We start from the raw sequence: 15,120 nt of genomic DNA, 5'->3' as shown, positions 1-15,120 counted from the left end.
AGGAATGATCTGCCCCCACAGACAGGGAGAGGCTGGGTAGATAAGAACTTGAATTCAGAGATATGGTAGCTATAGGGACTGCCTGTAGGGAACAGCCCCTGGAGCAAACAGTTCCCGGAACAATACTGGGATTTACATTCGAAGAAAAATAGCTGATTGCCTCTCAGGGCCTTTTTGACATTCATGGAGTGCTGGCAATCAGGGTATGAGGGTACGGGAGCAAACCTTGGCACCGGTTTGTTGGACAGTGCAGATAAAGCCTCTGGGAGTGGGGTTAGTTGCTGAAAAGGCTGTTGCTTCTTAGGAAAGAGAGGGAGTGAAAGACTTGGATTTTCCTTTTGAAAGACACATATAAAAGGATGAAAATAGACCTTAACTATCTGCCCCTGCCTTAGTCAAGGTCCTGCCCTGGCCAGGCTGACCCACAAGAAATGGCAATATCTGAATTTCCTTCTGCTGTACAAATGGGAAAGTCTTTCACCTTCTCTGGATCCAGCCTTGGCATCTGCACAGGGCTTTCTGACACACTGACAAGATGTTCCCAGAGAGTCTTTTTATGTCCCTACTAATTACCTATATTTTTAATTGCAGAAGGGAAACTTTGAATGCCACACGAAAGAGAAAAATCCAAAAGCAGTTTAGTTAGGTGAAATAAAAATGCCCTGAAAGTATACATTCAGGTAGCAATAAAAAGACTTCTTTTATCACTGCTTAGAGGCATACAATAAAAGTATATTTTCAGTGCTTGGCTGCCACAAATAACTGTACTACAATAAGATGTGTGTATTATAAAATTGTGTGGGTGTGGTAATTAGCACCCTTTGCAGCAGAATATATTCATACAGATCCCAAATTACATCTGAGAAGTTAAAAAAAAAAACAACCAAGGTTGGATGGGAGGAGGATGAAACTTTCCATTTTATTTTTGGGAAGCATTCTATGAAAAAGTAGGATGCATCATATGCTATGTTGGGCTAGAAATGGGTAACTATGCCTTCTGAGTAGGGACTGGAAGAAGCAGCCCGTGTAGGTCTCAGAGGAGTGTGTAAGTGTGTGTATGTGTGTGTGTGTGTGTGTGTGTGTGTGTGTATGTATGTGTGTGTATGTGTGTGTGTGTGTACACACCAGGCAGGACCATTACACAGCTGTTCTCAGTGCTGCACACTGCCTAAAATCCTTCTTACAGTAAACTGTGCCCAATGGAGCAATCGAGAGCTCAGCTGAAATACAGCTTATACATGCATAACTAAGTTGCGAATCAGGCCTGCGCTCTGCAGCATCATCTCACCTTTTGGTAGAACTGCATCTGCAAATACAAATGCACATGGAAAAATCTGTGAAGAGTGGCTGGATCCAACACCCACACACTATTTTCTCCAAGAATCTTCCTTGCTTCCTAGTCTTCTAGGTTTGGTTTCCAAATGCAGAAAGTCCTTGATCATATAATCTATTCACTCTGTAGCCTTATATTAATTGTTTCCATATGCTGTAGTTCATACAACAGAAAGAGATGAATCTGTCACAGCTTCCACCTTTGCCTCTACTGTGATTTTTAGGAGATTCTCTTTATGTTTGGGATAAAGAGAATCTCCTTCTATTACATGTGGATCCATCACATTTATCTCTTATGTAAGACTGCTTAAGCACTTGCTTGCAACCTCTTAGCATCTGCCTAAAGCCACTAAGGCTCATTGCAATGAGATGGAGCTTGACTGGGAGCTTTTTATTATTTGGAATCCAATATTCCCAGCTTGCATATTATATTTGCAGAAGCCTTGTGAAGCTTTATAAAAAATCTGTCACATATATTCTATTTTGATAGGGCTATTTTCATAGTGTTTCCAACTCTGTTATTTAAAAATTTTCTAGCTTGGTCTCCCAAATACCATTTTCAGGCAATTTCTTCTCCTTATTTGATGAGCATCTACTCTTTCTCCCTCTTACTTTTTACATAGCTCTGTTAAAATTTTCTAAGAGGTCAACTTAGAGGGCAGAACATGTTTGCTGTAACTGGTGTATTCTGGATTTTCTTGGCTGTGTAAATGAAATTAATATATTATCCTTCAGCAATGTTGTATTGACTCTCCATCTGTTGAAGGCTGTAGTCTTGTTTGGTCACAGTATTGTTTGTATGAATACAGGGGGCCAGAGGTTAGCAGGGTCATGACTTCACTACAATAGCACTGTCTTGGTGTGTCTCATTTCCTCCCTTGCTCATCAGTGTTTTCAAAGGACTGTCAGTGCTGGTCTGATGAAACAGAGTTGTCTGCAAATTCAGGATGGAGCAAGACAGATCACTGACTGGTCTTTGTGCTGATACCACACAGCAGGATAATACCATTGATGAAGTCTTTTAGGGCATCCTTGAACTAATTCACCAAGTTACTCCCCTCTGCTGCTACAAGTTCTTCCTCAAGGTGCACTTTTATATGATGCCCACAGCCATGCACTATATTAAAAAGATCAAGACCTGTGCATATCTGTGACAGCCCCACCAGCAGCAGTGCTGCACCAGTGCCTCTCTCAGAGGCCAGGAGGAGTTTCCATAGCATGCAGGAGTGGTTGTGAGTTCCACCTTCCTCAGGTTACTGGCTCTGTGTGACACTTAGGACAGACTTGGCTGATGAGGTTTCAGGCCAGGTGTGTGGGTTGCAGGTATAACCTAGAACATCAAATCAGTGATCCCACCCACACTTCCAACCATCAATTTGTCAAGGCAGCTTTTGCAGCTTGCATAGGAAAGGTTTTCCTGCCTACCCTGAGAAAACAGCAGGTTTCTTATAGAAACACTGATCAGGCAGGGACCAGATCAACACTGTCCATGTGTCTCTGGTCAGATCCAACAAGTCTATGGATGGGGTTTTTTGTGGAATATGTTATTGGAAGAATCAGTAGTGCTATGAAAAGAGTGTGAATGCTGAAGACACAAGAAAAGAAAACAAACAGTGTCATCAGTCCATTCAGTTTGCACAAGAACAGCTCTAACAATAAAGTCTCAGACTACGAATTGGTGCTACAGTGAAGCATCACTTCCAAATCTATCAGAAAAGTTGCACCTGTTGATCATCTTGAAGGCTTTAGAATGAACAGACAAAGTCATCCTCATACCATCTCCTCACACCAGTGGAATGGACCAGCCTGAGAGTCAGGTTTTACTTTGTAGTCACAGCATGCTCTTTTACAGTAATGCACAGAGAACCAGTGGACTGGCAGAAACAAATTTCAAGTGGAAACTGTTAATGGCAGTTACCACCCTACCACTCATTAGAATTTTATTGTGAATATCTCTTTTTTCCCATAAAAACTTAAAAGAAAAAAAGTATTTTGGCCAAAAATAGAAGATGTAGATCCTGATAGGAACTCTAGTTCCCTTTTTTCTCTACTCATCTGCCTACAATGCTAGCTCCTCAAATGTGTTGTATTTCCCATAGAGCATCAAAGCTCCGGGAAAGGATATGTGAGAAGATTGAAGTGCTGTTGAAAAGGAAGGGGCACATCTTTGAAACACAGAAGAACAGACACTCAAAGAACACCTAAAACTCAAACAAAGAACCACCACTCTAGTTGGATTATTTGACTGAACACAATTTTTTACAAAGGAGTCCACCACTAAACCATATTCTTAAGTACCACATCTACATGGCTTTTAAATACCTCTCGGGATGGTGATTCTACCATTTCCCTGGGCAGTCTGTACCAATGTTTGGCCACCCTTTCAGAGGAGAAATTTTTCCTAGTATCCAAACTAAATGATGGACCACCTCTCTCATTTGTGCCCACACGAGGGCCCTGCAGTGGTCAAGGGATGATCACACTCACAAATAATCCTGCCCAGGGGAGAAGGAGAGGAATGTTTTTTAACTGGAACTAGTTCAGTGATCCAGTGTACCACTCAGACATGGTGTAGGACTGGGTGCAGGGAACGGGAGGGAGGTGGGTGCTCTCTAAGCAGGAACTGGCTCTGAGGAGCTGCTTGAGGTGCCCTGTGCAAGCAGAACCTTGGTGTAAGGGGCTACAAAACCAACGAGGCATGAAGAAGCCTGAGGAGCTACATGTTCTAATATTAAATTGAACTTAACAGTTCAACAACAAACGCCTGATTAGCCAACTCCTGATAGCCTAAACCAGTGTCCACTTTGCCAAACCCTGGGTAATATCCACTGAGTGTGAATGGGGATGCAGAAGCTCTCACTGGGGTCAGCACAGTCATATAACCAGCAGACAGCTCAGCTGATCAGAGGTGGTTGTTAATAGAATCATAGAACGTCCTGAGTTGGAAGGGACTCACAAGGATCATAAATTCCAACTCCTGGCTCTGCACAGGACACCCGAAGACCACACCATGTGCCTGAGAGCATTGTCCAAATGCTTCCTGAACTCTGTCAGGCTTGGTGTGATGACCACTTCCCTGGTGAGTCTCTTCTCCCTGACCACAAACCCTTCCCTTGGACAGAAAAGCATCTTCCCAACTCAGAGACTTCCTTTTCCCAGGCTTCATGATTGTCAGATCCTGGCTCTTCCACATCCCCCTAACAGGCTACACCCTTCTAGACACCAACCTTAGCAATTTGCAGCCTGCTCCATACAGTCCCCAAAGACTCATCATTGCTTTTTCAAATATTTAAGGTCAGAAGCTCATCCAGTCTGCCCCACTGACTATTCCACATCTAAGAACCACACCAGTACTGGCCAGGTCTAGCCTATAACTAATTTTGAAGTTAGCTTCTTTCTGACATAGACCGTAAGTATCACAGCATCCATCCCAGCCAAAGGAAGGGCCCAGAGGTGGAGCAGCACCGCACTCAGCAGTCTGGTTATAGAGTCATTTAGGTTGGAAAACGCCTTTAATATCATTAAGTCCAACCATTATGAAGCTTTGTACATCCTTACAGGACAAAGGAGACTTCTGCCATGCTCACACCATACCAAAACCTTCCGAGGCACAAGCTCACAGTCCCCTGGCTCCATATCCAGCCTAGTGACAGTGCAGTTTGGTCCCTATCTCTATGTTCCCTGAGTATCTACAATTACTTCAGGGCCAGTGAAGACATTTTCCTTTGTGATGTAACACAAATTTTTAAGATATTCTTCTGGAATGTATTTACTCTTTTCACCCAGCAAAAAGAAAAAAACAAACAAGCAACAACCAAAAAAACCCACAACCAAACCCTAAAGTATTAGTAATATGCCCTACAAATAACTATGTTTAAAAAAAGAGAAAAAACAAACCCCACAAAAACCAAACTTGAAAATGTGTAGTTTTATCTCAGTTTTTCCTTTTCTGCTTGTACTTGAGGTTTTGCTGAAAGGCAGATTTTAAAAAGAAGCATCTTGTTTCCTTGAAATTTTCCATTTTTAACTGAAAAAGAACAACCACTTCAGAAGAGAACATGAGCAGTCAGCCGAAACCCTTGAGATTTTTCACTGGTGATTTCAACACTCTCATTTTGGGGGTTCATTGTTTCTATGTTGATGAAAAATCTATTCACTAATGTTTTCCCCAGTCAGTTTTGAAAATTAAAATTAGAAGTTCCTGCTTCTTTTATTGCCTTTTTTTCTCCTATGAGCCCTTCTCACCCAGGTTTACTATTTTTATATTGAGTCCCAGCTGCTAACTAAGTCTTGGCTTAGTGATCTTACTGCAATGATGAGGCATTTCCATTTCTGATTTCTAGCATATGTTGCACTTAATATAACACTGCCCTTGTGCACCAGTTACCCCGGAATAATGGCTGTGCCAGCAATAGAACAGTGGTATAGTCCCATGAGAACAACCAGGGCACGAAACCTGTGCCAATATGCAGATGTCATGCAGTTAACAGAATAATAATATATCCTTGAAATATATAGGTATTTTTCTCAATGTATACAGAAATATGTTTGATACTGCAATGAAAGCTTCTTTATTTCACTTTTTCTTAAATCAACTGGGGAAAAAAATAGCTGCAAAAGAGCCAAGAGATAATGATGAAAACCTGAACAATTAATTCTGGGGATGAGGCATCAACAGACTGAGCTGATTATTTTTTCTTTCTTAGGTCTGTAACCTCAACTAGATGATTGCAAAGACCAGGCTCTTCTGCAAGATTTATGGGACTTTATTCTTTTCAAAGAGGAAGAGCTGCCTTTTGCAAGGTGTCTTACAACTTCTGCTTTGAGAAACCAGAGCAGAACATCTGAAAACAGAAAAGAAGCAATGGATTTGAAACCACTATTGGATATAATGCGTCATAATTATTTTGCTGATCTCTGACACTTTGCATCATGCCCTGAGCAGTGTGACAGGAGATTTTATAATGGCTGCATTCTGCAAGTTGCTGAGCTTCCTTCACCTCTGGAGATAACACCACCAGCCCCACCAGTGGCCTGACTGGGTTCTGCACAAGTCAGGCTTCATGACTCAGACACATTTTTGCTTTATTCTAGGAAAGATTTAGCTGAGCAAACAGCTTCAGGGCCACAAGGTGAAGTTTTCAGCTACAGCTGAAGCAGTGCATCTTCTTGCCTTGGGATCCAGCCCACACAGCCTTTGTGAAGGTGCAAACTGGAATACTTCCAGTCTCCTGGGTGGTTTGACTAAATCTGCACACCAGATCTAGCAAGTGAAATCCACCTTAAAACCCAGCTTTTGGTTGATGCAGAACCTTTTGAAAACAAGTGCTATCTCCCATCCATGCAGTGCAGCAGAAGGAAGACAGGCAAACACAGGGGTGGGAGCACTTGCAGAAAGAGCAGCTCTCCCTGCTGCAGGAATAATTGTTTCTGCTTCCAACTAAGTCAGAAGTAAAAAAGCAATTCTACCCAGGAGATGAACACTGCATTACATAAGACTTCATATAGAGTAAATTGTCATCAGATTTATTGCAGGTAGAAAAAGGCTGTTCTGTCTGCTGGCATAAAATATGCACTAGGTTTTAAGAGGCCAGTGAGAATGAAGGAAAGAGTATTTTTGCAATTCCTTGTCCTAGAACTTTCTGAGCAGGGACCTGTCAAGCTTTTGGAGCAGAAACATTTTTAAATGTAAAAATAAGTATTAAAATGGTATAAGACATAAATCTGAAGCAGGAAGTCTTGATTAATTTTGCTTGTATTTGTAGTATTAAAACAAAACAATAAAATCAGATTTAATATTCCACATTGAATTCTGATCATTCACTGTTTGTTTTTCTCTCTAAGCTGGAGAAAAAGTTAAAATATCAAAGTCCTTCTCAGAATTTAAGTTCAAAGATTATTTAAACCATGAAAGGTCTTATTTTAACATTGTTAGTAACAGCTTGCTTCAAGGCTATTTGGCATAACTGCATCAGCTTATGGTCCTTGATGCCTAACACAAGTGGGTGTTTGTGAGTTCATTGCTCTTATCCTTTTTGTGGGTTGGATATATTCATACCAGGAATATATTTCCAATGATGCCTCTATAGGAACAAAACACAGTCAAAGAAGAAGTAACAGTAAAGGAGACAAGTCTGTGCAGTGGACAGTGATTTTAGAACACAGACAGACCCAATTCAACAATGTTCAAAACAAGATGCTTCAGTTTGGTTCAACAAACTAAAAATTTTTATCTGGATCAAAAAAACCTTTTTTTTTTACTTCATGGATTTTAGTTTTTTCCCCTTACATTAAATTTTTCAGAAACTGTGTATCCAATCAAAACCAAAACACACAAATCCTTACCAATCCTCATGGACAGAAATATTGTGTTTAACCAAAAGGTCATTAAGAAAAAACACCACTGTACAAACTGATCATCTCAATTCTTTGTCCTTTAAGCTTATAGTTTCCCCGTAAATCACACAATAGTCTCAACAGACAGGAAAGACAATGACTCTTGATTGGAAAGACAACGAGGCCAGTCAGTAAACTCAGATCACAATTAGCACCAGCTGTAACCCAAGTGAACTCCCCAATTTAATGGTTCACAGGAGAACACATATATACAGTAAAAGCTAGCAGCTAAATCAATTCCATCACCCTCCCCCAGACTCCCCTCCTCCCCCAGGTCCTTCAGACAAAAGTCTATTTCCATCCTTAGCTGTTAAAAATATTTTTAGAGCTCTTCAACTACAGAAGGCAGAAAAAGAAATAAAAAAAAAACAATAGAATTTGACACAAAAGCACCCTTCTCATTAGGACTTTTTAAATAGCATCAGAGCTCATTGAATTTCATGCACTAATAATATTCCTGCTCAATCCAAGGCAAACCAGTCAAATCTAAATCTATCAGATTTTACAAGCAAAGGAATATTGCCAAGTCCTAATATTTCTCCTGCATTCATTGTCAGAACGGGATATGGAGTCTCTTCCAAACTCCAGATTTCCTTTTCTCAAATCGCTTTTAAATCTACTACTCTATGGAAATAAAAAAAAAAGGGAGTTAAAAAGGAAGTTAAATCTCAATAGCAACATCTATGTAGGATTCTCAGATAGACAGTGTTTTGGGAGTGGAGCTGGCTTTAGCACAGCAATCAGCCAGGATTTGAGATTAAAAAGTAGCTAAGACCCTACCAGACAAAGCCTTTGGGCAGATAAAGCTGCCTGTGACAGTAATAAAGCCCCCAAAGACACCGAGACATGTCTGAATCCTTGGCCAAGCTGCCTCTTCAACTGGGAAAAAGAAGCCAGGGAGCCTGGTGCCGGTGAAATCAGTGGGACCACTCATGGGCTTGAAGCCGAATGTGGGATGTTGGTCCCTCTAGTGCTGCTAGACTGGGTCCCTCCTGCACAAGCACTTGAGACTCACCCAGCTAATTGCAGAGACCTGCAGTTTCAGCCATCTCCAGCCTTGCAACAACTGCCAGCGCCTTGCAAAACCTTGGTAGGAGCTGCACGAGGTGCTGTGGCTGCATGAACAGCTGCCTGGTGTGTGTGTGCATGTGTATATCACAGTTTCATTCAATGGTTGGTGAATACAAGTGATAAGGAGGAATAAAGCCTGTAGTTAGAGCTCATTTTGTATGGTATGGTATGTCTTGGGGGTTTTATGGGTTTAATATATTCACTGCTCATGCTGGATCTCAGCACAGACCTCCAGATGAGAATATCTACTTGAGATGCAGGTTGCACTTCAACTCATTTATAATGAATATAACAACTTGTGAAGTGGATTTAGAAGTCATTGAGTTATAGATTATTTGGGTAAACGGGGCACAAGCACTGCAGCAAGAAACCCATTTAAATATTAAGGAGAGCTATAAACTGAGAAAAGAACTGATGACAGGGTAATATCATGTCAGAACATGCCCTCCAGAGAGGAACCTCTACTGTGTATTGATCTGAAAGAGCTCCAGAAATCATTCTGAAAACTCATAAAGCTCAGACACAAATGTGGTGAGAAAGGTGAGCTGCAAAGGCCAGCAGGGAAATGGGATACACAAACTGGACCAAACCCTGCCAGCCTTAGCGCATGAGCAGTCCCACAGTGGGTTCCTCTTCTCTGGTCTGTAGCATTCCCATGAACCCAGAATTAATCAGTAAGTAAGAAGTAAGAGTAAGAAGTCAGTTGCTTGGACAGAAAAGCCATTTCTGGGAGGATTTTTACCCTCTGTTTATCAATTCTGTTACTGTCCACAGACAACTTCCTTGGTCTAAATAAGCATGTGTCTGGAGAGGTAAAAGATGCCTTGTAGGCATCTCACACCCAAAGGTTCAATAGCATGGACTAAGGACACAGGATTAACCCTCCACTGGAAATATCATGTCCAAGGCAAATTCTGGGCTATGGACTGCCAGCTGGACCAAGCACATTTGGCACACTATTGAGCTAAGGGGGAAGCCTCACTGGCTGCAATCTAACACTGTAATGAGGGTAAGGAGTAATGAGATTTCCCAACACCACATGATGCTGAGAGCTTTTGGAGAGGTGCTGAGAACACTCTGAGTCTAGTGAAATTTTAACACTTGTGGCTGCTCCAAAGCCACCCAGCAAAGCAGAGTCTGTTATGCACCAGAAAAGCATGAAGGGCTTCATGCACAGCAACTGACATGTATTACCTGAACACAGCCCTTGCCAGTGGTCACTATTGCTTGCTGCAGCACTCACCAAATCAAGAGGTACCCTTCCAGGGAAGGGCTTTATAAGCAGGTTCTGGCAGAGGACTGAATAGCAGAAGCCTGTAGAGAACAACTAGGGAAGGACAAATTAATGATAACTACAAGTCATCCAGTATTTCTACTGGACATTCTTTCAAAATGTGTCTATAACATAAGCAGCAAACAGGCTTTTCAGACTTGATCGGTGCACCAACTGTGTTTAGTTCAGAGACAGTTCATGAAGTATCAGGGCCCCTTCAGGTGGGGTTATGTGATTCAGCAGGAAGAACTCATCAAGAGAAGTAAGCACCAGCCAATTCAAGGATGTGTAGCTCCTGAAAAACAAGAGGTTCCTGTTTGGCATGCAATTTGCAATACAAAAGCACTGTTACAGTCACTTATTTCGAGTTTGTCCTCTTCCCTCCCTCCTGCCCTTGGTTAGAGAATGCTCTCCCATTTTTTGCAGCATCAGGAAAAACAGTCTGCATCTGGCTGATGGGCCAGAAGCACCGGGCACCACCTACGTGAGGCTGGCAGTTGCTTTTAGCATGAAAATTGAAGCATGCTCTTTGGATGATGAAGCTCTCTACCCAACTGAAAAAATGCTGAGGAGCAAAATTCAGGCCGAAGTGCAGGAAACTGTGAAGGCGTGAACTGTTGTTCAGTGAGCAGAAGAAGAAACATGGTCGAAGTGAGATGGGGACGGGGGAGAATGAATGAACGCAGTCTCAGTGCTACACCTAGTCTTACACAATTTATAGCATGACATTATAACGGGTAATAATAATCTAATGGGAGGGCATAGCTGGCGCTTCTGAAACTGTTGGATCTGAAGGTCGCTCATTTTAACATCGAGACAATCTTTTCAAAGCGCCGTCCGGTGTGAAGCGTTAACGGGGAGGTGATCAAGGCTTTTAATCTAAAGGCTTTTATGCACAGTAGCCTGCGGTGGGGCACCTCATGCACCTGAAGACCGGAACGCCTCACTGAGCAAACACGACATGGTACTGGCCCCCGAATCAAACTACCCAGACATCCAGGAAGGAGCTTCGCGCTACATTACCCCTCGCGGGCTGCCATCTGCGGGGGTGGCCACCGGAGCGGCGCAAAGGCAAATTCCTGAGCACACAACCCCGTCCAGAGCGCCTGCAGCTCCATCCCCCGGGTCGTGGTACACTGGAGACACCATGCCAAAGGAGTGGCTTTTATTAGCACAAGACCCCTCCTATAGCGATTAGTGGCGAAGCCTAATAACAGGATTAGTTAGGATGTTGCCAGAAAAGGCTAATTGTCTACTGCGAGACTGACTCTAACCCGTTTCTTGGCCGAAAGCTCCTCTGAGTTTTGTGAGAGCTCTGCAAGCCAAATGCAGGCACAGACACAGAATGAAGGCTGGAAGGAAAGGCACGGTAAGGGACTGTGAAGAGAGGGTGGCAAAAGCTCACCATTCACAGGGCTCCTTTATAAAGTATATGGAAAATGCCCCACCGAGCCTTGCTGAATAAAAACAAGCCAACACCAATGGATGACACAGCTTCTTCTCTGATAGTATTTCATAAGATACAGAACTCACAGTTTTCTAATAGATAAGTAATTTATACTTTAATTATCCCTGAAGAACAACAAAACAGCACTTCTATTTTTCCCCTCAGCTCTTACACTAATTCCGTTCAGGCCAGAATTAAAACCATTGTAAGTACAATTAACCTAATGGCTTACATTCTGTGTTTTACCTTTTACAGCCACCTCAACTGATGGGACACATTACTGCCTTATTAAAAAAGCAAAAGCATTGCTTTCTGCATTTATGGAAGCAGAAACTGAACTTAAATGGCTCTTCCACTTTATAAAAATCTAGGGATTGGAAATCACACTGCACTTAAGAAATGTGAACTACCAGATATTCCTTTTCTCCAAGATAATAAGAATGAGATACTCAGTTAGTTACACCCTGAAAATCTGATCCTTAGCATTTTGCTGTTGCCCCAGAGAATCAGAGATGTTCTAAAACAGTAATACAGTTCCACAGTACATCAGTCTCAGTCCTGCCTGGAATTGCATGGGAAAAACGAACTTCAGTTCCATACAGAACTGTGAAGGTTTTGAGAAACATTCTTCATTCCAAACTGTGGCAAGAAGCCAGCACTTCAAACGTTTTTGGTTACAGTGAATTCCCCCCAGACCTCAATTTGGAAACATCAAAGCACAACATGCTCCCCAGCATTCTCCAGCTGCTAGTCTGGCACCCAGCGATGAAACTGTAGCTGCTGGGGATTAAAACTGGCATGGTTTCTCTCTCACCTATTCCTTGAAAACAGTTTAAAATCCATTGTTGCTGTTGCTTTAAAGGTCTGTACCTCTGAAAAGCACATCACAATCCACAAGTGTGAATCAACATCTTTGAACTTTGGTGACTGGGGCCAGTGCCTTGTAGGGTGCTTAATCCCACCTGGGATTCATGGCTCAGCAGGTTGATAAGAAGCCAGACAGGTGAGCTGTCAGAGAAGGTATTGGCAGTTCCTTGGAGGAGTATAGCCTTGAGAAAGACCTCCAAGAAAAGCCCAGGCCCTTGAGGAAGTACAATTAGTCACCATCAGCCCACTCTCATCCTTGTCTCACCCACACCAAGTGACTGCAGCAAATCCACCAGCAGGATTTGCATGCTATCCAGTTTCCTGGTATTGTGACACCACAAAGAGCTCAAGCCACATTAATTGCTGCTTAATGTTCACTGTCCACAGCTTTTAGCAGCAGGATTTATCTTACCAGGTACATCCAGCTTCCCTGGAGAAAGAACTTGTGCTAGTACACCGTCAGGAGTGACATGGAGTAAGATCTAACCTGGGATAAGGCCAAGAAGGGAAGAAGACAAGGAAACAAGTGGAGAGTAGTGGAAGGTGATAAAAGCTAGAAGTGAGAGGGGAAAATATCGAATAGTCATGTGAAAATTCTTCCATCTGGCTGGAAATTGCCATTCCCTCTTGAAGGGCAAATGATAAAATAACTGTGTAAGGGCAGCACTCAGCCTGGCTTCCATCACGCAGAATCAGCAGTTAGAAGAAACTCTCTCTCAGGGCTGGAAGAGAACTTGCTAGTCTTCCTGTCCAAGCCTGACACTAAAACCCAATTCCCTGGCTCACAGGAAGGCTGTTGAATAAATACAGAATACTCGCTCCATCACCTGAGCAATGAGGCTTCGCAACAGGCTGAGCAATTGCTCTCCATCCTGATAACCAAGACAATTGCTAACCATCCCACACCACAAAAGTTTTGTTAGCACTGCACATTTGGGATGCTGGACAATCACATGTTCTCCCTCCCTTTTATTCCCTCTGACTTATCCATGTCAATTATTTCATTGAATTACCATAGTTACTCTGTTCTGCCTTTGCCTTTCCCCCCACTACCACCAGCATTTTACTAAAATGACTTATTTGCTTATTCCAGTAAAGTTTTTCCCCACTCTGAATCCAGACAAGAAAGAAAAACAAGCTTAATTTAGAGAAATTTTAAATTTCTGAAATAGATGACAGCTGAGAAAAGACTGGCATGTTAAATCATTCCAATTCACAAACACCCTACTCTCATTTAGGCTTGACAGATGCAAATGCCAGCCAGGTACTACCTACTAGTAGTGCTGTCTTTATTTATGCAAATACATAATACAAAATCCTCTTCATGTACATTAGCCATCTGCAGGAGAGTGGATTTCTAGCTGCTCTTTTTTCCCCCAATTTTTCATTTACGTCATCTACAGTGGTGGGAGGACAGGCTTAACACCTTCTTCAGGTTAAATAACTAAGAGATCACCAAATACTGCTAAATCATGTCACAAGTTCTGCCAGTGTCCTGTCCTGAATAACATATATATTTTTTAATGCAACCATGAATCAAAAATACCAACTAGGCCTGCAGTTACTGCAGCAATGAGATAGCAGGGTAAGGGTGGTCAATAAGAAAGCCAGTTTTTGCAAGTGTATGTGGTATAAAAATGCCTACCAGACAAAATGAGACTGAACTGTTATCCATTTAGAAACCAGGCAAAAAAACACGTTCAGTGCCAGATTGAAATTCAGACTGAACAGGAGGTTTCAAGCCAGTTGCCAGGTCCACCAAGAAGCAACACCTTCTGCTCCACGTAGCAGACTCCTGGTTATATTTGCAGGTGCAGAGAGATCTGCTTCAGGCACAGCACTAAGGTCATGGCACCAGTTTACTGAAGGTCACTCTGAACACAATATACCCCAGAGACTTTGGTTATCTCATCTGAAAATTGCAGGGAGTGAAAGGATAGGATGGTGATATGCTTCAAACAAAAATATCTCAATCTTTCAGGTTTTTCACTGAAGTAAGATTTTCTATCAGGAGAATTCCCAGCTGCAGTCTGAGACCCAGTGGCTGCCCCTTGCTCAAAATTCGGTTTGCTCAAACCAGCAGCTTACAAGCCATGGTATTTTCTTGTTCAGTGTGTGAATGCCAAGCAAATGCTCAGTTCAAAACTGGTTGTTTTAGAGGTGGGAAATTGGATTATTACAGTGCTCACTGCTTTGCACAGGGAGGAGGGAATGGGAGCTTGTGAATAATGCCTTGCACCAGGAGAAGGGAACAGGCCTTGTTCAAGCAAAGGACCAATCAAAAATGCAGGGCTAGGAGAATCAACACCAAAACCCCAGGAAGCACTTTCTGTCTGACACAAGGGGTTCCTGCTGCTGTGACAGTCCACATGCCCAAGAAGAACATCTTGGACACCCACTCTGAGGGTCTAAGGATTTGTCAGGATCTGAGCCCGACTGTGTCAGGCACTGTGCAGCTTACAATAGCATACGTTAAAACCAGCCCATACCCCAAAAACCTTGTGGAGTGGTTAAGATGCTGTAATTAAGTAATTAGCAAGTAAATAGCAAGAGGCGAAAGCAGGGAGAAAGGCAAAGACAGGTCAGTGTCTTGGGTTTCCTGTCTGGAGTGAGACAGCCCCATCCAGCCACCCCCAAACCAAAACCTTAATGTCCCACCTCTCTCTCTTTTTTAGCCCCAAGTGCCAGGTGAAACCAGTTAAGCTTGTGTAAAGCTGACACAGAAACCCTTTCC

Source organism: Pithys albifrons, chromosome 6 (assembly GCF_047495875.1).
Source record: "Pithys albifrons albifrons isolate INPA30051 chromosome 6, PitAlb_v1, whole genome shotgun sequence".
Taxonomy (NCBI): domain Eukaryota; kingdom Metazoa; phylum Chordata; class Aves; order Passeriformes; family Thamnophilidae; genus Pithys; species Pithys albifrons.
Note: the sequence above shows the minus strand (reverse complement) of the source record.